The sequence below is a fragment of the Crotalus tigris genome, unplaced genomic scaffold (genome assembly GCF_016545835.1).
Source record: "Crotalus tigris isolate CLP2741 ecotype Arizona unplaced genomic scaffold, ASM1654583v1 scf7180000017622.5263843, whole genome shotgun sequence".
NCBI classification, from domain to species: Eukaryota; Metazoa; Chordata; class Lepidosauria; order Squamata; family Viperidae; genus Crotalus; species Crotalus tigris.
In genome coordinates this window covers 3306933-3332170 of record NW_024096517.1, presented here as the reverse complement: position 1 = coordinate 3332170, position 25238 = coordinate 3306933, and the positions used below count along the sequence as shown (strand labels likewise).

Sequence of the window (25238 nt, the reverse complement as noted above, 5' to 3'; positions counted from 1 at the left end):
TGTTAAGCCGTGATTTGGTGGGGAAGGGACTCGTGACACGCGGAGCCCCGGGCTGAGCTTTGCTAGCCCCGCGGGCTTTGAGTTCACACAAACAACGTGGCCAATCCAGAGCGCGTTACGGTCTTGGGGCGCCGTCTTAGTCGCTCCCCCCCCCAGCCCTAGTGGGGATCGCTGAGTGGCCTTTGGCTAAGCTTAAACCCGACAGGCTGGAGAATGAGGTGGTGCCTTCTTCTAATTATATACTGTAGCAGGATCTGATGCCTGCCCACTGGGGAGTAAAACTCACTTAATGAGATGCATTGTTTTTTTGTTTTTTTAAAAAAGTGTGTATATTCGGACTGCAGCCTGCCAAGGTAAGCCTGGCAGGGTTGTTGTTGTTGTTGTTTTTAACAAGAGAATAAGCCCCCTTGGACTCTCCCTGTTTAACCTGGGGGCAAACCGAAGGCGTTTGGATGCCATGTCATATTATGCGCAGAGTGGCCCTCTTTCATTCACTTTGAGCCTATCTCTCTGGCCTGGCTGGGACAAGCGCTTGGGTACGGAAAGGCAGGGGTCAGAAAACCGTGCCGGAGAAGATGGATTTGACTCTGGAAGAGAACATACATCCCAGCGGAAGGCAGAGCCTGTCAGAGTCGGCCAGCTTTCACAGATTCTGCTTCAAAGGCTTTCCTCGCCCAGTCAAAAGGGGCTTCTAGGCAAAATCCAAGTGAGTTGGGGGGGAACCACCACTGAGAAGGCCCCTGGCCCTGCTGATGTGCTGTCTGTTGTGGGAGGCAGCTGGAATCCAACGGGGCCATTTGGATACACCGCAGAATTGGGCTTCTTTGCTTCCCCAAGGAGCAGAAATCCAGGCCTGGGGGGGATCCTCAGTCAGCGAAACAAAGAGTTTGGTTCCCAGGCTTTGCCTCTTGGAAATTCCAGAGACCGAGAATGACAGAATACACAATAATAGAGTTGGAAGAGACCTTGGGAATTTTCTAGTACAGCCCCCTGCTCCAGCAGGAGACCCTATACCATTCCACACCACCAGTGTTGGAGCAGTCCACAACTTCTGGAGGCAGGTTGTTCCACTGGTTAATTGTTCTCACTGTCAGGAAATTTCTCCTCATTTCTAGGTTGAGTCTCTCCTTGATTACTTTCCATTGCTTCTTGTCCTGCCTTCAGATGCTTTGGAGAATAGGTCAGCTCCCTCTTCTCTGTGACAGCCCCTCAAATATTGGAAGAGAGTTTCATGTCACTAGACCTTCTCTTTGTTAGACTAGACCAGGGGTAGGCCACCTTGGCTCATTTATGACTCGTGGACTTCAATTCCCAGAATTCCTGAGCCAGCATGGCTCAGCCTGGAAACCTCTCCCTTTCCCCTCAGCATGGCTGGCTCAGGAATCCTGGGAGTTGAAGTCCACGAGTCATAAAAGAGCCAAGGTTGCCTACCGCTGGACTAGACATACCTGGTTCCTGCCACCGTTCATCGTATGTACTTGTGGAGTAGTGCTGAGAAATTGGTCCAGTTTGTGGGTAGGCAGCAGAAGCAACAGGACCAGCCATGGGGATTTCTGGGCTAGATGTAATGGCCCCTTCCCTCATGCATGCATGACCAGAGCCACCCAGTTAATTTCTCCTTGAATAATAATAAAGCCAGCAGCAGCCATTGCTCAAAGGGCTGTCGTAATAAATGAAATAGCCATTGGCTTCCCGTTCAAACCAATCTGCTGCCTGGCTGTGCCTCATTTCCTCCAATGGTAAAGCTAGCCAGGAGAGAGAAGGGTTAGGCCACTCACAGATTATATAAATCAGAGGTCCCCAACCTTTTGGGCACCAGGGACTGGTTCCATGGAGAAAAGTTTTTTTTATGGACCGGAGAGTGCGTGGTTTTGTGTGCTGCCTGCAGCCCACGGATGGGGCTTTGCTTGTTTGTGCTGGATGCCGCGGCCCGGTACCAGTCCACGGACCCGATTTAAATCACCTATTCAGCACTGAAACAGAAATAGGACCAAACTGTTTGCCAGCTTGTGTACGGAGACAAAACTCATCTTCTTCTTTACAATCTTCTTCGTTCACTCAGGTGGGTGACGCCACTGACTGCTAGTGAGCTGAAACACGCATGCAGAGGTAGCGCCTTGCACGACAGGGATCAATCAGCTGGGGCAATTGTGCATCATCACAATTGTAAGTACAAAAAAAAGGGCGTTCAAAAGGTGAAGGACTGTTGGGAAGGGAGGTCTGGAAAACGGGGTTTATGAGAAGTTAGACACTGTGTGTCTCAGTAGGATCCTGGCCTCTGCGTGGAGATCTGTAATGGAATCGAAGCATCTCAGCTGCAAGGAAGCATGGCTGGAACTTTTAATGCGTTTCTATCATCTCTACTGTTCAGAGCAGTGTTCCCCAACCTTGGTGACTTTCAGATGTGTGGATTTCAACTCCCAGAATTCCCCAGCCAGCCATGCTGGCTTAGAGATTCATGCCAGTTCTGTTTTCCTGGGCCAAATACATTTGGTAATTGAGGCCTGGAGCTCAAATCCCTAACTGCCTAACTCTAGTGCTAACTCAGGTGTATAGTTCCAATCCTGCCCTTCAGTCAGACTACACAACTTCCCAAGATTGGAAGACATAAGACTGTTAGAAACTTTTTGTTAACCAACGGAGGACACCGAAGTTAAAATATCATGAACGGGTTTACCAGATGTCGGCATTTATTTATAGGGATAAAGGTAGCACTTGTACATTAAAATGCTCCTCTCTCCAATATTCAGGGGGCAAATTAGTCAAACAAACCAAGAAATAAATAAATGCAGCAGAGTTTTCAGTCCAAGGCTGCTTTGCCTAAATGTGACAATTAACTACCTCTCCATTGAAAATGGGAAAAAAATTAAACTACTGATGGATCCCACCTTTCTCCATGCAGATACGATTTCTGTTTGGGTCTTCTTTAGCACTCTACGCTTTCATAAACTTGTGACCTCCAGACATGATGGATTACAACTCCCATCACCCCAGACAATACGGTGGAAGGGGAGAATGGATGCTGCAGTCCAACTTATCTTACGGGCCAGGTGATGTTATGTAGGTCTCTGGTCCATAATCTTTAGCATTTGTTCAAACTCGTCAAAAGAGTTGCTTGTATCCAGCAATGTCTTTTCCCAGTTAACGTTTTTTCTTAGTGGCCTCGTTGCAATCTCCATACTGTAGTTTCAGCCATTATTAGTATTTGTTACATGTTACTTTTTATTTTGGAAAGAAAAAGCAATAAGAATCTAGTTTTTTAAAAACAAAAGTTCCAATAGTGTGGCAAGTGCTTCTTTATAATATTAAAGTAAGAATTTAGAACAGGGCAACCCCAAATAGAATAGAACAGAACTGGAAGGGATCTTGGAGGTCTTCTAGTCTAGCCCCCCGCTCAAGCAGGAGAACCTATACCATCTCAGACAGGTGATTGTGTAGTCTCTTCTTAAAAATCTCCAGTGATGGAGCGCCCACGATTTCTGGAGGCAAGCTGTTCCACTGGTTGGTTGTCCTCACTGTCAGGAAGTTTCTCCTTAATTCCAGGTTGCTTCTCTCCTTGATCAGTTTCCAACCATTGTTTCTTGTCCTTCCCTTTGGTGCTCTGGTGAACAAAGTGACCCCCTCTTCCTTGTGGCAGTCCCTCAGATACTGGAAGACTGCTATCATGTCTCCCCTGTTTCTTCTTTAAACTAGCCAAACCCAAGTCCCACAGCCGTTCTTCGTATGTGTTAGCCTCCAGGCCTTTGATCATCTTAGTTGCTCTTCTCTGATTTTTTTCCAAACAAAAAGATGTTCAACTTTTTTGTGATATGATGACCAAAATTGGCTTCAGTATTCCAGGTGTGATCTTACTAGGGTTTTATAAAGCGGTACTAATGCTAAAGGGGTTCTTATCTATTGTACTTTCTTACAACATGCAGGCATCTGTTTGCCATAAGAATAAATTCACAAATCTTATTCTGGTTGAAAAAGCATTTCCTATTCACTAGGTAGCCGAGAGAATTTGAAAGAATCAATTTTTTTTCTGAATGCGAAAAATGGCTTCCTTGCACAGAGGTAGCACTACGTCCCTAACACACATGCTGGGGCAATAGTTTATTAAGTCAACTCAAACTTTACACAAACCTTTCATGATCAAACAAGCAAAGCAGAATCAATCTCTGGTATAAAGCATACTTATTATTATTATTATTATTTAGCCCTGTTATTGAGAATGACCATTTTCAGTGTGTAATTTCCTTCTCAGCAATTGGTAAACCTGCCAAATCTCCCCACAATATGCTGGTCTATGTGGTTAATTAAACCATGGTTTATTGAACAAACTCAATTGCTTGGATTTGCAACATGCAGTAAACAAGAAACTAACAACATTGGGCAGATTTGCCCAGTGAGGTGCAAAATAGCTTACCATATTTTAACATGTGCGAAACTAATCCCAGCATACGCTAAGTATGGAATTACAGATTTAAGTTCCCACTTTATTTTGGGGCTCCTCCAGCTGCTGTTTCTCCCCCCCCCAGGTTTATATCCAGAGTGGCTGTTGTGGGAATACAAAATAAGAAAATCATTGCAAATCCCACATTCATTTCCCAGAGGAAACACGTTTTATAAACATCATGTGTCTTTATTTAAAATGTCAGGGATCACATTGGCAAAGTGTAACCCAGCTCCCGTATTGTAAAATATGAGGAATTAATTCAAACTTATTCCTCGGAAATCAAAGCATCTTTGAATAATGTTAAAACACTTGCTGAAGTGGGTGGTCTGGGACACCGTCTGACCTTCAGGAGAAGAAAAATGCTGAATTAATTTGCCCTGAAGAGTGGCAGAATCATAGTGCCCTCAAGGCTGGGGCCTTATAGCTCTGCTGAATTTTGAAGCTGAAGTCACCTGAAAGATACCCAGATGATGAAGATGGTCTTAAATATTATTCCTAGTTTTTGCCTTTATATTCTGTGCATACTTTGGCTCTGATTCTGCACCCCCCATCTCGTTCATTTCTAAAAAAAAACCCAAATCCTGTTATGGTACCATGGGCAATTTTCTAGACCAGTGTTTCTCAACATTGACAACTTGAAGATGTGTGAACTTTAACTCCCAGCATTTCTGGGAATTCTGGGAGTTGACGTCCACCCATCTATAGGTGCCAAGAGAAACAAACGCTCGTCTAGAATCTGCCACTAAATTTTAAGGCCCACTTTTAGAATAGTCTGATCTGACCGGCATTCAGTTACTGTTTTCTTGTAGCGAGATTTAAGGTCTGGAGATTTCCCTCTGCCTAAATATTAAAGCGGGGCGCTTTGTTTTCTAAACATGCTTTTCTCCATTTGAGTTTAAGACGCTTCGATTTAATTCTTTAAAAAGCTGCTTAGAGAGGCCCATGAGGGCGAGGAAGGAAAATGCTCTATGGCAGTGGTTCTCCACCTGTGGGTCGGGACCCCATTTGGGGTCGAACGACCATTTCACGGGGGTCGCCAAACAACGCAGTCCGCCATTTTTTCCCCTTTTCCTTAGCTGTGCTACTCCCTTTTATTCTATTGGCTTTTGAAAGCCAATAGAATAGACTCTCTTGAATAGAGTCTAATTCTATTGGCTTTCAAAAGCCGATAGGAATTGTCCAGGCTGTCTCTGCCCTGCTGAGCCCACCAAAAGTCCCATTCTGCAAACGGTGCTGCACCAGTTGAGTAGTCCTTGACTTGCGACCGGTTGAGTAGTCCTCGACTTACGACCGGTTGGGCGTCGCGGCATTAAAAAGGTTGAGAACCCCTGCTCTATGGCGTTCTTGCTCCTCATGTAATTTTAACTTTTTTTTTTTTTTTTTTGGCTGGGCTTTCATTTCGCAAGATGGAAGACCCCAAGCGGAGTCGGCAACCCAATTCATGAAATAGGAACCGTAGCTCCTGTTTCAGTAGATCAAAATTCTCATGCTTGATCTTGTTTCTAGCGTTTCCCTGCTCTGATTTTGGTATTGTATGATACTGCAAGAAGGAACCAACACAAAATATTGCTGTATAGATCAGTGGTTCTCAACCTTTTTAATGTCGCGACCCCCAAACGGTCGTAAGTCGAGGACTACTCAACCGGTCGTAAGTTGAGGACTACTCAACCGGTCGTAAGTCGAGGACTACTCAACTGGTGCAGCACCGTTTGCAGAATGGGACTTTTGGCGGGCTCAGCAGGGCAGAGACAGCCTGGACAATTCCTATTGCTTTTGAAAGCCAATAGAATTAGACTCTATTCAAGAGAGTCTATTCTATTGGCTTTCAAAAGCCAATAGAATAAAAGGGAGTAGCACAGCTAAGGAAAAGGGGGAAAAAAATGGCAGACTGCCTTGTTTGGCGACCCCCATGAAATGGTTGTTCGACCCCAAATGGGGTCCCGACCCACAGGTTGAGAACCACTGGTATAGATGTAGCACCTGGATACCATTTGACTGAAATGGTGAATTGAATTGAGGTTCACATGAATTGAACATGCCTTCTCATTATATGCGGTTTGTTCCCATATCCTTCTGTCTCATATCATCAGCCAGATTCTATGACGACTGAATATCTTTGTTTTTATTACTTTTATGACTTGCTTTTATGACTATTTTATAACTTAGGGTTAGCAAAGAGGAGCCAGTTTGATGTGGTGGTTAAGGCGTCAGGCTAAAAAACAGGAGACTGTGAATTCTAGTCCTGTCTTAGGCACAGAGCCCACTGGGTGACCCTGGGCCAGTCTCTCTCTCTCAGCCCTAGGAAACAGGCAACGGCAAACCATTCCTGAAGTCTCGCCAAGAAAACAGCAGTGACTTATCCAGGTTATTCTTAGGTTTTTTCTACTTCTTTTATTATTTATTACTTTTCATTATTTCTGTTACTTCTGAAGCCATTTCCTATTCTCAGCAAAATGATGGTCCTTCCTTGTTTCTTGCCATTCTTTCAAGTTACAGAGAGCTATGCTTGAAGTTCACAAATAAAATAATAGTGGAGTCTATCCTTCTGACACTTCCTTCCTATCCTTCCTGCAAGGAATCAAAGCAGCTGTCGTGGACCTGTTCATCTGTCTTTATTCACACACAACATCTTCGTCCTAGATTCACTTTAGCATGCCAAGCTGTGACATGTCTCATTTCATCTTAGCATGTTGTAAGAACTCAGCCATTTCTATAAACCAAATTTTATAAACCAAGCCCTTTGGGACTGATTTCACCATGCTTTCTTTAATCCCAGACCACAATTGGTTGAGTTCCCACAATACGCTAGCACAAAAAGCGAGAGATCACAGGATGATCTAATAAACCCATCTCGTGAGTTTCGTAGCAAAATAGAAACCAAAATCAGACCTCACACATTCTTGGCTGCTTTTCTACTCAGCTATCTACACTGGCTCTTGAGAGGATCCCTCATATCAGATCTCCAGATCTGTTCTTCCCAATCTGGGACTCCCCAGATGTATCGGACTATCTCTCACGTTATCGCTAGCCAGCAAAGTCAGTCTCCGTTTTCAAAATAGCTCACAGACATCAGTTTGTTTTTGAAATCCACTTGTTTAAAGAAAAATCTTCTCTCTTTTAATATTTCTAACGCCGGAATCTCTTATTAGATGCTATCCAAAATATATGCTGATGCACAAAGTTCCTCCAGAAGGATAGAAGAGAAAAGTTAAGTTTTCCATGCAGATAAGGTTAAGAGCACGTGAAAGATCTTGACAAGGAGGTTTAGAACCGACACAGTTTAAATTTGGGATCGGAGCAAAAATGACGGGATTTCCTCCAATGTACATTTGCTTCTACTTTTCCTTTAAATGGAAAAACAAAACAAAAAACTTTATAGTATTGGAAGCCCAAAGCAGGTATCCGTTAGCTTGTAGATGTAGGCAGGAGTTGCCAGAGCTCCAGATAATAGCATGAAAACAAAATGTTGTCGTGTCCTTGAGGGCACGTTTGTCAAAAGGGGCGCTTCTCACCTCTCCCACAGCATGAAAGAAATGTTTCGGCCCTTCAGACACAAGTATTCTCCTCTCTGCTAGCTGCGTATTTTCTTTTAAGCATCAGAGAAAGTTCCTGGAAGCATAATCTTGCTTTCAAGCTGAGAAAAATTTACTCTGCTTCTTTATAGCCCACAGTAAGGTGGGACATGTACCGAATTTAGCTGATCCCTTGAAATTAACAGATTAGCAGAGTTGGAAGGAACCTTGGAGGTCTTCTAGTCCAACCCCCTGATCAAGCAGGAAACCCTATACCCTTCCAGACAAATGGTTGTCCAATCTCTTCCAGTATTTGAGGGGCTGCCACAAAGAAGAGGGGGTCACATTATTCTCCAAAGCACCAGAGGGCAAGACAAGAAATAATGGTTGGAAACTGACCGAAGAGAGAAGCAACCTAGAATTAAGGAGAAACTTCAGTGAGGACAATTAACCAGTGGAACAACTTTCCTCCAGAAATCGTGGGCGCTCCATCAGTGGAGATTTTTAAGAAGAGACTAGACATTCACCTGTCTGAGAGGGTATAGGTTCTCCTGTTTGGGCAGGGGGCTGGACTAGAAGACCTCCAAGGTCCCTTCCAGATTCTATTCTATTCTATTCTTATTCTAGTTCTAATTCTAATTCCATTCCATTTCCTATTCCCTATTCTATTCTATTCTATTCTGTTCTATTCTATTCTATTCTATTCTATTCTATTCTATTCTATTCTTTAAAAATCCGACTCTATTCTCAATAAAGATTCTATTCTATTCTATTCTATTCTATTCTATTCTATTCCATTCCATTCCATTTCCTATTCTATTCTATTCTATTCTATTCTATTCTATTCTTTAAAAATCCGACTCTATTTTCAATAAAGATTCTATTCTATTCTATTCTATTCTATTCTATTCTATTCTTTAAAAATCCGACTCTATTCTCAATAAAGATTCTATTCTATTCTATTCTATTCTATTCTATTCTATTCTATTCTATTCTATTCTATTCTATTCTATTCTGACACACATAGATACACACACAAACCTCCATCCTGGAAGAAGACATTTCGTATTCTTAACCAAGAAACCTTGCCTGGATGTAACTGCGTGATCACCATGAGTCACACTGGACTCATTTTTACTAGCTGGTTACAAGAGGCTCTGGAGGGAGGAGAGGCTATAAGTATGGAATTCGTATTACAGGTAGTCCTCGACTTACAACCCCAAATGAGCCCAAAATTTCTGTTCTTCAAAGAAACGTTTCTTAAGTGAGTTTTGCTCCGTTTTGCAACTTTGCTTGCCACCGTTGATAACTGAATCACTGCAGTTGATAAGTTAGTAATCTAACTGGTTGATAAGTGAATCTGGGCTTCCCCCACTGACTTTGCTTATCGGGTCGCAAAAGGTGATCCCGTGATCTTGGGGACGCAGCGACGGTTATAAATATGAAACCGTTGCCAAGCCCGCTGGCTGAGGAATTCTGGGAGTTGAAGTCCACAAGTCCTAAAAGGGCCGGGTTTGAAGACCCCTGCGCTAAACGAACTGTTGCAAATCAAGGACTGCCTGTGTTTGAAAGAGGGCCGGGGGAAGCGTTTGAGGAGAACGGCAATGGCATCCTTTCCGATTTGAGCTTTGGACAGAGGCTTTGAGAAGTTTTCTGCTTCGCTGGGTTTAAACCCGGGAGCTCAAACTGGCTATCCCCATCAGGATCAAGAGGGGTTCTTCGGCTTGGAATAGATCCCCTGCTTTGGGTTCTGGCCAAGCAGGATGGTTTCCTCTGGGAGTGCTCAGCGGCTCAGGAGGGGTGAAAGTCTTTGCCTGCTTAAGCTCAGGATGCTGCAGAGGCCATGTTGCTAGCCAGCCTTAAAGAAGCAGGAACTGGAGGATGACTTCAGAAACGGGGCGGCAGGAACCCAGCGCATGTCGTGACACGCAGGAGAGCGAGTGACACCTGCAGCGAAGAGCTGTGGCTCGGGCTGATCCCCTGGAGGATGCCAGCCGCTAGCAGTGCCCTCTCTCAGATCACTCCATTTAAGTTGCCTCTTTCATTTCTTTTCCTCTCCTCTCCTTTCCTCTCCTCTCCTTTCCTTTCCTCTCCTTTTCTTTCCTTTCCTCTCCTCTCCTTTCCTCTCCTTTTCTTTCCTCTCCCCCTCCTCTCTTCTCCTTTCCTCTCCTTTCCTTTCCTCTCCTTTCCTTTCCTTTTTTTAGAACAAAATTTTAAAAAGGTGTCATCTGTTCATTTTCTACTCAGTAGATTCAGTTCTCATTAGGCATTTCAAGTCTTGTCTCTCTCTGCCCCTCCCCGCCTTTAGAGAAGCACAACCTGGGTCCTTCGTGTCACTTGACAACCGCCTTCCACCTGTCCACCGTAGCATCAAGACCACACTTTCCAACCGTTGTTAGTATTAGTGGGGGGGGGGGAACATATTTTAAATGGACAAGTGGAGACTACAGGCAGTCCTCGACTGACCACCACAACTGAGCCCCAAATTTCTGTTGCTAAACGAGACATCTTGTTAAGTGAGTTTTGCCCCATTTTTGCGACCTTTCTTCCCACCGTTGTTACGTGAACCATTGCGTTTGTCAAATTAGTAACACAGTTGTTAAATGAGTCTGGCTCCCCCCCCCTTGACTTTGCTGGTCAGAAGGTCACAAAAGGGGATCACGTGACCCCGGGAAGCCGCGACCGTCATAAATACAAGGCAGTCGTCAAGCATGTGAATTTTGATCTCGTGACCCTGGGGTGAAAAACGGCCACAGGTCACTTTTTTCCAGCGCCATTATAACTTTGAACGGTCACTAAATGAACTGTGGTTAAATCAAGGATTACCAGGACTGCAAGCATATTAACCAGATGAAATTTAGCTGTAAAGGCGTAACGTTGATTGTAGCTGCTGCCCTCGCCCCAAGCATTCAGGTTTGGTCACCACGATGTAAAAAAGATGTTGAGACTCTAGAAAGAGTGCAGAGAAGAGCAACAAAGATGATCAGGGGACACGAGGCTAAAACATATAAGGAACGGTTGCTGGAATTGGGTGTGTCTAGTTTAACGAAGAGAAGGACAAGGGGGGACATGATAGCAGTCTTCCAGTATCTCAGGGGCTGCCACAAAGAAGAGGGAGTCAAGCTATTCTCCAAAGCGCCTGAAGGCAGGACAAGAAGCAACGGATGGAAACTAATCAAGGAGAGAAGCAACCTAGAACTAAGGAGAAATTTCCAGACAGTTAGAACAATTAACCAACAACCTGCCTCCAAAAATTGTGAATGCTCCAACACTGGAAGATTTTAAGAAGAGACTGGACAGCCATTTGTCTGAAATGGTATAGGTTTCCTGCCTGAGTAGGGGGTTGGACTAGATGACCTCCAAGGTCCCTTCCAACTTTATTATTATTGTTATTATTGATCATCACACAGTCAGCCAGATGTGCCTGTTGAGACAACTATGACCTGGATGATGGAGAATCTCCATAGACTTTCAGAATTTACCTGTTTGATATCTTGGTCTCCATTTCCCTGGCCTAGACTCTTGGAACCTGTGTAGCGTCGTCATGGGAGAAACTCTTCATGCATGCTCAGAGGCACTTTTAAACTCAGATGAGCCTTGGCTCAAACTTAGCTAAAGGTTTCTGAAGGGTCGTCTTACAACAAACCACGCTGCTCCTCTAAGGGAAATTGTTTTCCAAAATGTTTAAAACCTTGGTCATTTCAGGGAAGGGAATCCCTCCCCCAATTCTTTCTTACTTCCAGCATGCAGAGCCAGATTCCAGCCGTCCTCAATTGGAGACTGACACACACACACCCTTTTTTTGTTTTTTGTTTGGCCTTTGCAAGGAGCGATGCGAAATGTATGCAGCTTTGTTCTCTGCAAGATTTCGCCCCCATGCCAGGAAGATGGTGCCTTGGTTATCCCGCAGGATAACTAAAAAGGCTGTAACTGGGGTCACACACCCCCAAGGCAGGGGAAGGGGGAAGAGGGAACTTTGTTTCCAACAACAACAACAACAAAAACCCACCATGCTTATAACCTCTGCTCCATCCAGTAGCCCTTGAACTGCGAAATTTAAGTGGCATTTTCTGATCAGCTACATCAGTGGTTCTCAACCTGTGGGTCGGGACCCCATTTGGGGTCGAACGACCATCTCACGGGGGTCGCCAAACAATGCAGTCCGCCATTTTTCCCCCCCTTTTCCTTAGCTGTGCTACTCCCTTTTATTCTATTGGCTTTTGAAAGTCAATAGAATAGACTCTCTTGAATAGAGTCTAATTCTATTGGCTTTCAAAAGCCAATAGGAATTGTCCAGGCTGTCTCTGCCCTGCTGAGCCCACTAAAAGTCCCATTCTGCAAATGGTGCTGCACCAGTTGAGTAGTCCTTGACTTACAACCGGTTGAGTAGTCCTCAACTTACGACCGGTTGGGGGTTGCGGCATTAAAAAGGTTGAGAACCACTGAGCTACATCGTCGCTAGCAACTCCCTTTTGCTCCAGGTCAGGAAAAGTGCTGCCCTTCACCAGAAGTGGAAGAAAACCAGGCTAAATGTAAATTTAACAGAAACCTTCCCTTGAAACTCGAGAGAGGAAGGGCTGGACGTCTGGATGTGGCCATCTGAACTTTTCACAGCTTGTTTCTGGGAATCACCCATGCCCAGTTCTACAAAGATGCAAAACTTGGAACAAAATGGTTCTTGATTACACGGTTACGCCGATAATTCAGATCTCTTACAGGGCTGGGTTCGTATCGTGTGCTTTGTTAGATTTGGAACGGGTATGCGGTGGGTGAACCTGGTCAGTGGAGCTTGTTAAGCAAACCGTGGCTTAGTGGGATGTGTGAACTGAGTCTTATCACCCTACCTGGCATCTGCTCTGCTGCCTTAAAGATGGGTATCTGATGGGAGAAATAGTCTGTGCTTGCATAGTCTTCCTGTCTGTTCGGTCCTTCTAGAATCGAAATCTAAATGAAAGGCAGGCTTATGAATTGAAAAGCAATGCCACGGGTTGATAACCCTATCACGCTGCCTGCAAACTGCATGTGCTAATAATTGGATATTGCAGATACCGAGCCAATGTAATTATTACATACCTGCTAGGTTTTTTTTTCTCTCCCTGGCTTCTCCACTTTCAGAGGAAAACTAGGAAAATATTTTTTTCTGAAAGACCCACTGCCCATTTGGGCACCCTATCAGCTGAGAAACAGTCTTTTTTCAAGTGCATCTCCTACTCCGGATTAGTATGCTATATATTTCCAGAGGTTTTGCCTCTTTACGTTCTGCTAAAACCATCCGGTTGTCCTGTGTTTTTGGTCTAGATTTTTCCAGCCTACTGAACCAATCCAGAGAGTGTGATAGGTGAACCAAATCGCCGGGTTTTAGCTGCTGCTTCTTTTCCAAGTAAACGGTGAGTTAACCTTTTTAGTGATGGCAGTTCGTACCTTCAACAGTCCAGTGTGACCTTGTGTTGCTACGCTCTTCGCTGGTCGTCTGGGTCCTGCAAGCATAGGAAACATCTTCCTTAGAAACTACGTGTGAGCTGTTACTGAATGATACCACAATTCTGCTGGTGCCATCTGATCCATTGTGCCTATTCACACATGCAAGCTGTTAAAGGATGTCATAGATCTCAAGTCGAGTGTAAGATTTTTCTCAACTCAGAAAATAAATAGAGTATGCCAGTGCCAGGATTTCTACCGAAGAATGAGGTTCTTAGACACTTGCAGATCTACCGTTGATGAAAGTAAATGATCATCTTCCCAGCATGTGGTATTATTTATCCAGGACACTTTTTAACAAGCATGTAACGTTGCTAATTGGGACCCCTTATTTTCTTTGCTTGTAACTTATCCATCCTGAGCTGTTCTCACAACTTTAAGCGAGAGGCATACCACGTTGGGGTTTATGTCAGCTGGACACTTACGATTTCCTTACTACTGTCTAGTGGCAGAGCGGTCAGGCCTTTTAAAAACATCTTTTAATGCAGCCAGGGTTTTCTGCACATGGAATCTTGCAGATTCTCAGTGAGTACTAAAGTCCCAGGTTAGGATCACTAGGCCAAAGCTGTGGTTGAGTAGTTTGGACCTCAGATTATTATATGAACCGGTCCATGCCATTAACTTAAGATTCGGTGCGATTGTGCACAGTTCATTAACCGATATTATTGAATTAATATTGAGTTAATGGAATTGTTCGGGTGCACATAAATTAACGGTATTGGCTGGATTCACCCAACAGGTTGGTGCATAAACTAGCCAATGGCAGTTTGGCCTAATAAATTGTGACTCAGTCCATTTTGTGTGTTGTGCAAGCAAGGTGAGTTGGGCTTTGCTTTAATGTGTTGCGTTGATCTGGTTGGTTGTAGTGCATAAACTAACAGTGTATGTGTCTTAGTGCACTGAAAATAGCCAAATAGTGGTGGGTATATTGTTATAGAATACAAGTTAAAGAGGTTTTGCCTTAATGCAGTGTGGGAATTGGGTCACTCAGTACAAAGAACACAGGAGATATTCTTCACGGTAGGAATCCATAGATAATTAAGTACTTGCACTCTTCTTGTGATTTGCAGTAATGGGAAGAAAAAGAAACATTTCTTCTAATAGTTTACTGTCCATAGCTCTTACAGCCACTCGGTGAGGTATATGAAACTACTTCCCTACCAATGGCATAAGGAAGGCAGCAGCATAAACGCTTTTGAGTTTTCAACATTCTCACTTCAGACTAAGTTTTTTTCCCCTCTGTCCTGAATTCAGCCATGCACTCTGTAAGCCACAGTTTATGGATGAGTGACATGCACAAGGCTGCGAGGACCTGTTCGCCAAATCATGGCTTAAAATAAGCCTCCGTCTAGCCCATGGTGTAAATCCAGATGATGTAGGTGGGCGGGATAGGATTTGATGTGGAAGTAATCAACCCGTTCTTCGGGGCTTGGCATCGGATGTCCCAGTCAAACTTATTTAAGGAAGCTGAAAAAGACAGCAAAGGGGTATGTCTGAACTGGCCATTCCCTGCCTAAACCAGCTGACAGCTCACCTCCACGACCAGGAGTCAGAAGCCAGGACACGCATTTTGACACCCACCACATTTTGACACCCACCGTTGCCTAGTGCTCCCTTCTTCGCTCCAGGAAGTGGTTCTGTGCTTTAGAAAGCAGCCACAGGGAAAGGGAAAACCATTTGAAAAGCCCTGGTACCCCTCAGGCCAGACTCCCGGTTGGGACTCTTAACGCAAAGCCTCCCTGGATGGACGGTCGGAAAGGAGCCCAGCTAGGATGCTTTCCCGATCCAGGCCTTGCTGTGTAGCTTAGCGATCTCTTCCTCCTCCAACCCGCACTGCCCCCCCCCTGCCGCCTCGTCCGTTACCGTTAAATGGCCGAGCCGGGGTCATTGAAACCGTCTTCCCCCCCCCTCCCATCCCCATTACAAAAAGTGCCGCTGAAGCCGCGTGAGAGCCTCGCAGCCCGGGGGCGCGACGTAACCCCCTTCTTCTTGGTTTCAGGGCCCGCTGGACGAAGCCAGGAGGCCGAGAGAGTCGCGCTCTTCGAGTCGCCGCCGCCTGTAGGAAGTCACGCCGCGTCGAGGTGGTTGATCCGGCGGGGAGGGGAGCGGGGAGCGGCGGGAGGACCGGGCAACCCCCCCCCTCCCCACACTACCACCACCACCGCCGCCTTCCTCTCGCGCCAGCCTCGGGGCGGAATCGAGGCGGCAGGAAGAACGGCCGCGGGGCGGGCGAGGTAGAGGGGAGCTGCCGGTTGAAAAGCCCCGAGCATCGGCGCGGGGAGGGGGGCGGGAAACGCAGCAGGAAAAAGGTGGAGGGCGCCCCCGCCCCGTCCTAGACGGTCGGCCAGCCGGGGCGGGGGGGCGAGGGCAGGGGGCAAGACGCCGCCCGCGGGCGAGCTGGGCAGGCACCGGGGGGGGGGAGAGGAGGGTCCCAGCCCGGCCGAGGGGAGGGCCTTGGGCAGTGGCGAAGACGGGCCCAGGGGAGGGGAAGCCGGACTCGATCGCGGCCGAGACGGCCCACAGGGGGGCCGGGCTGAGCAGGGCGGCGCGCCGCGGCGTGCTGGGGGCGCTTGGCTTCTGCTCTGCCGCCGCTGCCACCGCCGCTGCCGCCGCGAGTGGCAGCAGGCCGGGCCGGCGATCGGGGCCTTCGAAGCAACTTCTACGGTGCGGCGTGGCCGCCCTGCCCGGACGGCGTCGGGAGGAGCGTGGCCGCCGAGGCAGGCAAGGCAAGGCGGGCGGGCGACGGAAACTGCTGGCCGGCGGGGGGTCAGCCCGAGAGGCGATCCTCCGGCCGAGCTGGGGCGCCTCCCTCCGGCTGCATCCCCGAGAGGAGCCGAGGAGGCGACGGAAGGCGGTAAGCAGGCCAGCCAACCGCTCCCTGGGGAGCGCCGCCGGTGCCGAGCAGGGCTCGCGCCGCCTGGAAAGGGCAAGCCATTGGGAGGCAGCCAGGCTCGGGCGCCGCGCTGCGCCACGGATCCGAGGGTGCGCCCAGACAACGCAGGTGCGGAGCGAAAACCGCGCGCAGCAGCAGCTGCTCCGGCCGGGCCTGGGGACGGCAGCGGCGAGGGGGGGGGGGGAAGGAGGCGACCTCGGGCCGCGCCAGGTAACGCCGACCCGGGGCTGCCTGCCCGCGCAGGGCGACCCCGCGGAGTGGCCGGCGGGCTCCTTCCGTCGGTGCAGCGGGACCTCCGCGCCGGCCGCCCTGCCCTGCGCCAGGCGGTGCGCTGCCGGACCCCGCGCCGTCCCGTGGGCGAAGGGTCCGGGGCGCGCACCTGGGTGGCTCCTCGCCCGTCCCCTCTCCCTGCCTCCTCGGCTGCCCTGCGCGCCCCCTCCCCGTATTTTTTATTTCCGATCTGCAGCCTTCTCCCCCCCCCCCGCCCGTGCACGCTCCGGCCCCCTCCTGCTGTCTCCGCTCGGGTCCCGTGACCTTATCGATGGGGAGAAGCGGGCGCCCCGCTTTGGGATGGGTGCGCCCCCCCCCACCCGAGCTTTGCGCCGTGCGTGGGAACAGAGGAACCCCCCCCCGGGTCGGGGGGTCGCGCGGAGCCCGAGCGTCACGGCTGCCCCCAGCGCTGATCCCTCGACCCACCCCTTCTTATCGCTCCCTCCCCTCGGGTGGAGGACGGACCCGCCCTTGCCCGGCCCCTCCCCCTCCCCGGGCAGGGCGCAAAGCCCCTCCTCTCCGCTCGCTTCCCCCCTTCTTTCCCTCTCCGGACTCGGCTGGCTCAGAATAACCCCCCCCCTTTCCCTTCCCATACGGGCAGGGCCTGCCGCGGTGCAGCCTGGGAGCAGTAGTCCGCAGGGCAGGGCCGGGTGCGGTGTGGGCGTGAGGGGCCGCCGGGCGGCCGGACTACACTTCCCGGCAGGCCCTGCAGCGGCAGCAGCAGCAGCAGCAGGACTCGGCAGCCGTGCCTGGCTTTTCGTCCTCGCACTCTCCGGCTGCCAGTGCTGCCGCCGCCGCCGCCGCGGCCGTGGAGCGAAGAAGAGCCGGCCAGCCCGCCCGCCCGCCGCGCCGTCCGGCCTTCCCGCTCCGGCTCCGCTCGGCTGGCTTCTCCGGGGCGCCACCCGGACGTCGCTGGTCCCTCGGAGGGGGCCCGCCCCGGGAGCAGGTGCGTCTGAACGCTCTCCGCCGCTTCCCTTCCTCAGGCCCGCCGCGCTCGCTCGCTCGCCTCCCCCTCCGCGCCTCCGTCGCCATCGGGGAGGGAGGGGGGGCGCGGCGTTTGAGTGAGGTTTCCATGGAAACAGGGAGCGGGCCTTGGACCGCGGCCCTTTCCTCGCGCGCGGCCCCCCCGACTCGCCTCCCCCCTGCCCGTCCGTCCGTCCTTCCGTCCGTCCTCCCGGCCGGGTAAGGTCCCGTGCAAGACCGACGGGCCGACAGCAGCGCCCGCGACTCTTCACGGTCAGTCTCGGCCGTGCGAGGGGGGGGGGAAGCGATCCCCGGCCGGGAGGAGTGAGGGGCGCCCCTTCCGTCCAGCAGGAAGCAGATCCACTTTCCAGCCCGGGGGGGGAGAGCAGCTCTGTCCGGAGGGCCCCCCTCCCCGGCCCTCGACGGGGCGGGCGCAGCGGCGATCCGGGAAGAGCCTCCCCCATCTCTCCCTCTCTCCCCCCCCACCTCCAGTTTCTCTTCGCTGCCGTCGAAGGTGCGGGGTGGGGGGGGGCAGCATTTCTCCCCGGGGGCAGCTGCCCTGGTCCAGTTCCTGCGGGCTGGGAAGGGAGCGCCCTCGGAGCCCGTCCCTTCTCATGCCCCCCGCCCACCCCAGTCCGGGCAGCTTCCCCTCTGCCCCCGTCCCCCCCCCCAAGGAGAGGAAGGAGCCGTCGAAAGACTCGGCAAGGCTGCCCGGGACCCTTTTCCTTTCGTTTCTCGGAGACTTGGCGGTTGGGGGGGACGGGGGGAGAAGAGAGGCTCGTTGGCTGGGCCGGCGCCCTCCGCATCTGCGCCGGCTTCCCCTCCTCGCCCACCCAAAAGCAGAGACAAGGGCGATGCCCGCGACGGCCCCGAGGGAGCGGGGAGGCCGAGGAGGAGCGGGCGGGCGAGAGAGAGAGCTGGAAGGCAGCGGCCGGTGTGCGCGGGCGGAGGCGGAGCCCATCCGCCCGGAGGCGATGCCGCCGAGCTCCGGCGCAGACCCTGAGCGGGGAGCGGGCGAGGCGGAGGGGAAGGAAGGAGGAGGAGGAGGAGGTTCGCCGCTCCGGGGCCTCCGAGCAGGGCGAGCGGGCGAGGCAACTTTGGCTGCCTGGCTTGGCCGGCCCGGGATGGCGGGGGAGTTACCGGGGGGCCGCCTGGGCGGCGGCGGCGGAGGAAGGTTGCAACCTGGCCGGCTGCTTTGCGGGAAGAGGTCCGTTGAGTCGAGGCCTGCCGGGGCTTTGAAAGGAAGCAGGGAAGGAGGAGGAGGAGGAGAAAGCGGCGACCGGGGAGGGATTGCCCAGCGGCGCAAAGGGACGGGCGACTTCGCGAGTTGCAGGAACCGGGCCCAGCCCGAAGCGGCCGCCGGGCCAGCCGGCCGGGAGAGGTCTGCTGCTTGAGACAGGCTGGAGCCGGAGGTCCCTCCCTGGCAGGTAGGCATTTATTTCCCTGCCTCCCGAATGCCAGCCCCGGCTTGTTTACTGGCCTGCCTTGCCCTGCTGCCTGGAGAACCGCAGCCTGGTGGCAAAAGGCAGAGAAAGAGAGAGGAGAAGCGATGCTCCTTCTGCCAGCCAGCCAGCCCGCCCCATCCAGCCCCATGGGTGATGGCTGGAGGCATCCTGGCTTTTCAGGGACAAACTCAGCCTTCCAAACCCGGAAGGCTGGGGGGAGGGGGGGAGATTTTATTTCTCCCCAGTTCTTCCAAAAGGTCTGGGAGAGGCTCCCTTCCTCTCCCCCCCCCTTTGCCTTGTTCACTGCCTGTGTTTTTCGAAGCATGATGCTAATTTGCAACTGCCACAGGTTTCCACAGTGAGGTTCCACCACCGGTGAGGCTGGCTGCAGATCGAGAAAGGGAAATGTGGTCATTTGCAGAGAAAGAGAGAGAGAGAGAGAGAGAGAGAGAGAGAGGGGCCAAAAGTTTGTGTGGGGTAGCTTGGGGGGGGGTTGTGAACTGGGGGGGGGGAGAAAGGAAACACCGCTGCATTTTCTTGGAGTAGGAAGCACGTTGAGCAGGACCTAGCTGGCGTGCAAGCAAAGATCAGTCGTTGTGTACATAGTTGTTGTTGTCTCCTTGCCTTCTTAGTAGGGAAGGACGGGCTGAGCTGGGCAATTGTACCGCGGGAGAGGCCTTGCGGCTGTTAAGCATGCCTTCCATGACATCTGGCAGATCCGTCCTGTTGTCGTCCTGCTGCCATTGTGCTGCTGAATCGGTTGCTTTCCGGAAGAGAAGTTGGCAACTTCCAAACCTTGGAAACTGGCTTTTATTATTATTATTATTATTGCAGCTTGTCTTGGCTTCTTAAATGTAAAGAGCAATCTGTGCCCTTTCCCCCTTGGTGATGGCTATGCCTTAGCGCGACTTAAGCTCCAAGCACACGCCTTTGTGAATCAGTAGAGGAAGTCACATCAGCACATAGGACTGCATTGTCTGCCTTTCGCGTATTCCTAAAGTTTTGGGAGCATGTCGCTGCTCTATTTATTGCAGGGCTATCAGGAGGTGATGTTGCTTTTTTCTGTGGGGGGGGGGAAGAAGAGGGGATCATCTGTTCTTGAGGCTGGTTTATATGCAGCCTGTCTCTGCTTAAGAAATTATAAATGAGGAATGAACTTTGCTTTAGTGACAGATCTGAAAACTTGTGAAGGACTGTCAGTCTCTAGCTTTCAACTTGTGTTAAACTTGTGTTAAACTTGTGTCACCTTTTGGGGGCAGCCATTGAAATTCTCAACCCCTGAAGTATTTTCAACGGGATCCTTTCTCCTTTTAATTTAACATGCTAAATTATGATTTATTTACTTACCGAATTTCTAGGCTGGCCAGTTCCAGAATGGCTCAGGGCAGTTTTACAAAATTTAAAAAATAAAAAAAATTAAAACAAGCATTTTATAAAAAAAAAAGACGACATTCGTTTGAAGAAACAAACAGCTCTCTGGAAGCACACAGTGGCTGCCAGATGCTCGTTTTCATGGATTCAAAGAAAGAGTGTTGGATAGCTGGCACTTCTGTGCCGTAGGAGAAGGGAAGAAAATTCTGTTCTTCTTGTTGGCTAAGTTGCCCTTCAAGGGGGTATCCACCCTGGCATGCAGGCTGATATCATCCTACCTGAACTGAATGATCATTTTGGTTGACCTGTTCAGTACCTGTAGTCCTTGACTTTCAACTACAATGGCCCCTCCCAAATTTATTTTGCTCAGTCAGACGGTTGTTAAGTGAATTTTGCCTCCTCTTAACGACCTTTCTTGTCACAGTTAAGTGAATCGCAACACTTGTTAAGTTAGCAACAGGGCTGTTAATGAATCTGACTTCCTCTTTGACTTTGCTTGCCACTACAGCCGTCATAAACGCATGCATCCAGTGGCCAAACCTCCTCCAAGTTTTGATCAGGTGACTAGAGATGCTGCAGTGGTCATAAGTATGGAAAACAGTTTATAAGTCATTTTTTTCCAGTGCCGTTTGTAAGTTCGAACAGTCCCTAAACAAACCTGTAAGTCGAGGACCACCTGTGTCACATCCTGCTCATGTCGGTTCTTCCTTACTTCCTTTGTTTTACCCTTCCCTTATTGAGGCAAGACCCCCTGGACTTGTGAAGGAAGAGTAAGTGGTCTTTCTTCACCCACAAAAGGCCACTTGTCTGCCTCTGGAATCCTGTATCCAGAAGACTCAAGCGACATGTGTCAGGCCCTCCTCCACCTGTTTGCCCCGTTCAAAATTTGTCTGGATCCCTTTGATAACAAAGAATCTATGTCAGAGTATGCAAAAAGTCCCCAGGCAAAAAAAAAAAAAAAAACCCTTTCTCCAAAATTTAGACCAGAGGCATCCATCCAGGATTTGCGTTCAATGTACTTGCAGATACGTTACCTTGATTGCTAAGTCGGAGGAAACTCCGTAAGTCTTGTCCTTCAGTAGATATGCACGCATTGTTTGTTTAGTTGTGTGTGTATATATCCAACTGTGAGGTTTTATATAGGCTTAAGTCTTTTTAAGATTTCAGTATCCAGTTTTCAGTAAACATCTCACATAGGGTTAAATATCGCAGGAGCATCTTGATGTTTGAAATGGATTGTCATTTTAATCTGTGAAGATGGAGCTAAATGGAACTCAAGAATTTGGAAATCTACCCGTGGATGTTGTGTTAGGAGTTTGTGATCTTTTGAACGATGCCTTCAAAAGCTCATCTAAGGATAAGGGTTTGTTCGCAATTACCATTTGATTGCATGCTGCCTTGACTTGAAGGTATCTGGGACAGGAGCGTGAAATTGTCCCATCTCATCTTTCCGGGTTACTTAGCAAGATGCCCAACGTGTTTTGCGGGGCTGATGCCAAGCCCAGATGCCCAGCTGCGGTTAGAACTCTTAGCAAATCCCGCAGGCCTAGATGACCCCACTGAGTTCTTGCTAGTTCTTGGCAATTCTGGGAAGTAGCCTTATGGGGTTTTGCCTCCCCTGTGGATTATTTCGCTTCAGAAGTGTGGACTCGTGGCCCACTGCAGTTGTGTTTGGAGCCCCCTCTTGAGGAAATGTTTGCTTCCAGAGCACCTTGCTGTTCTGTCAACAATTCACCCAGCCGTGTGGAGTTGCAGAACTGAACTTGGTTGCTCAGCTGGGCGAAATTGGGGCAGGGGGCCGCTGGGCTATTTGCAGCGCCGTCTGGAATGTGGTTGTAGGAGTGGCCGTATTCAGCAACACCTGGCATAGTAAAGTATAGGTACAAATGGGCTATATGGGCCTTGGTTGATCCAACTGGAGAATCTCGTTGGAAGATCAAAGGTGGAGAAGTTTTCTGGACTGTGTAGGCATCTCCTCTCGCCCTTCAGACTTTGCTTTCAGACCTGGAGAGAGCAGCTGAAGTAGGTAAAGTTGGAGATGTTTCTCCATTCGGCTTTGAAAACTCTATAGGTCCATTCTGTCTGCACCTTTCCCAGTCTTTCGGAAGAGTTCGGGCGTAATTGCTTTGCTCTGCAGCAAAGCTATCTCCACCTCCCATTCATTAGCCTCAGATAAGCCCATGTGGGGCTGTTGCTTTTCCGTTGGGACTCTGGCAGCCCTACCATTTAAGTCAGACCCATGGCCAGCTAGCTCAAGAGCGTCGGTGCCTGCTTTCTCTACCCAAATGGCTTCCCGGGAAGTCTAGGCACCTTTTCCTCCCTCCCCCCCCCACCTGGTGCATTGGGAAGCTCTCGGTTGGAAGTCTTAAGTAGCATTTGCAACCCCTTGAAAGAATTTTGAACGGGAGCTTTGCTAAGTCCTGGAGGTGCAGTCATTGCTCTTCTTCGCTGAAGCCAGTCCCTTGCCTTGTTTTTGTTTGTTTACCCTGTTTTAAACCTCACCTGTCTGTTCAGCCGTCATTATCCCTTCCGGTGATGTTTGTAAGGCAGGCTTTCCCGTAGGATGAACTGAATTGTGGTTTGGGAGTTTGCACAACAGGCAGGCTGGTTCCGTATGTCTGGCACGGCTAAAATTGGGAGGCTTAGGCTAGCTTGTGGTTCCCTCTGTCCTGTCAGTCCAGGCTGTGAGTCATGCCTGGCTGTCCTTTCACCTGCCTCTCTGGATCAACGACTTCAATCCCTTTTGTTCTTCCCGATCTCTTCCTTGCAAGACGTAGCTTAGGTTTTGGGCTTCCAGGTATTCTTAATAGAACGGCTCTGCCAGATTACTGTCTAGAGCAGGGGTCTTCAAACTTGGCAACTTTAAGACATGTGGACTTCAACTCCCAGAATTAACTATCCACCTTGGGCAAAGGACATCTGGCTACTCTGACCTCTTGCTCAGCCATGTGACTGACCCCAGGAAAAGAGGAGGGTCCACAGGTGGTGGGCATTCCCCGGGGGGGGTCTCCCTCTCTCCCAGTTACGGAAGACAACCTCTCTCTCACTGGGGCGTCTTCTCAGTGGCCTTGGTCCTCTGCAGATTCCTTTGGGGAAGCCAGTGGGCTGGGCACCTCCCATTCCTGCTGCCCGCTTCCCAGGAGACTCCCCTCCCCAGTCTTCTTAAAAACATGCCCTTGTGATGCCATAGCTTTGTGCACCCATGTGCACGCTGGGCTGTGGGCGTGCGTGTTCTTCCCTCCCGCACGGCCCGCCCCCTTTCAGATGTTTGGATTCTGCTTAGCTTGGGAGGGCTTCTGCGCGGCGTCTTCTTTCGCAGCTTCCTGGGAATGCTTCTGTCTGGCTCGTTCCCCACATCGTCCCTGGGAGAAAAGGAAGAAGAATGTGCTGCTGTACCATGTCCCTTTTGGGGGCATGCCTTACTAACCCCCAACGTGCCTTTGTACAGCTGGTGGGGCAGTTTCCTTCTTCTGCTTCTAGCCTCTTTTTGGGGGGTCTGCCAGGAATCCCCCCGCCTTTTGCTGCCCCCCCCCACTCCTCTCCAGGCTGTGGGTTGGGTTCTGCTGGGGCTGGGGCTGTGCTGCTCTTCTTCCATCCCTGGGTTGTCTTCATCTGATGCTGTTCCCCTCACACCCCTGGCTTTCCTTGTCCTGCGACCTTGCCTTCCCACGGGGCCTTCAGAAAGGACCGGATCATGCGTCAGAGGGAAGGTCTGCCTTCCCTCTTTTATTTCTATTTTTGAGATTTTGTAGTCTTGACACACCGATCTCCTGGGGGGGGCAGAAGGAGGGCTGAGGACAGGGTGCTTGCTTTGTCTTCACCGAAGATTCTCTTGTAAGGTCAGTTGGGCTAAAACAGGGGTCTCCAAACGTGGCAGTTTGAAGCTGGCTGAGGAATTCTGGGAATTGGAGTCCACAAGTCTTAAAAGTTGCCAAGTTTGGAGAGGACCCCTGGGCTAAAGGAACAGCCGGCCCAAAGCCACCACTTGGATGCATTTCCCTGGGTCTGATATTACAAGTCAGTAAAACAGACTGGTTTTCCTCTTTTGTTTACTATAACAATACACTTCACATCTGCTCTGAACTAGTGAAGGAAACATACCCGATGCTCTCTTTGTCGTTTATTTTTTTTATTTTGTACGCAGACCAGAGTGAATGGTAGCAAAATCATCCCACTTATCCCAGCCTCTGTCCCTTTAGCTCTAAGGCAGTGGTTCTCAACCTGTGGGTCGGGACCCCATTTGGGGTCAAACGACCATTTCACGGGGGTCGCCAAACAACGCAGTCCGCCATTTTTTCCCCCTTTTCCTTAGCTGTGCTACTCCCTTTTATTCTATTGTCTTTTGAAAGCCAATAGAATAGACTCTCTTGAATAGAGTCTAATTCTATTGGCTTTCAAAAGCCAATAGGAATTGTCCAGGCTGCCTCTGCCCTGCTGAGCCCGCCAAAAGTCCCATTCTGCAAACGGTGCTGCACCAGTTGAGTAGTCCTCGACGTACGACCGGTTGAATAGTCCTCGACTTACGACCGGTTGGGGGGTCGTGGCATTAAAAAGGTTGAGAACCACTGCTCTAAGCTCACATCCGTAAACTGTCTTTAGCATTTCCCAGCCTGGCGATCTCCAGACATGTTAAAACCCGCCATGCTGGTTATTCCCAGGCAGGGAAAAAGAAGTACATGTGAAGCCACTCCGGATGTCCCTGGCTCTGAATTCCTTGTGAGTCTTGAAGCAGCGCCAGCTCTCCCCTCTTGGGAGAAGCAAGCGGCTTTAATCAGTTCCCAGAGCTGCTCTGAGTTGCAGCTTTGACAGCTCAGATCTTGCACAGCTCAGATCTTCAGCTGCTCGTGATAGTTTCTTCCCTACTCCGA

The 25238-nt window shown here is 50.0% G+C and overlaps 1 protein-coding gene across 6 annotated transcripts in view; it reads left to right on the top strand.

Moving 5' to 3' along the window:
• Positions 1 to 25238, top strand: part of BCORL1 (BCL6 corepressor like 1) — a 45628-nt gene that overhangs the window by 360 nt on the left and 20030 nt on the right. Inside the window, exons 2-4 of one of the 6 annotated variants that reach the window (XM_039330943.1) lie at positions 2063 to 2166; positions 13249 to 13337; positions 15428 to 15509. The gene's annotated coding sequence lies outside the window, so the exon portion shown is untranslated. Of the gene's footprint in view, positions 1 to 2062; positions 2167 to 13248; positions 13338 to 15427; positions 15510 to 15927; positions 16283 to 16406; positions 16430 to 17179; positions 17538 to 18347; positions 18982 to 25238 lie in introns of those variants that run through there. The other 5 variants (XM_039330970.1, XM_039330952.1, XM_039330983.1 and 2 more) reach the window with 5 other exon arrangements.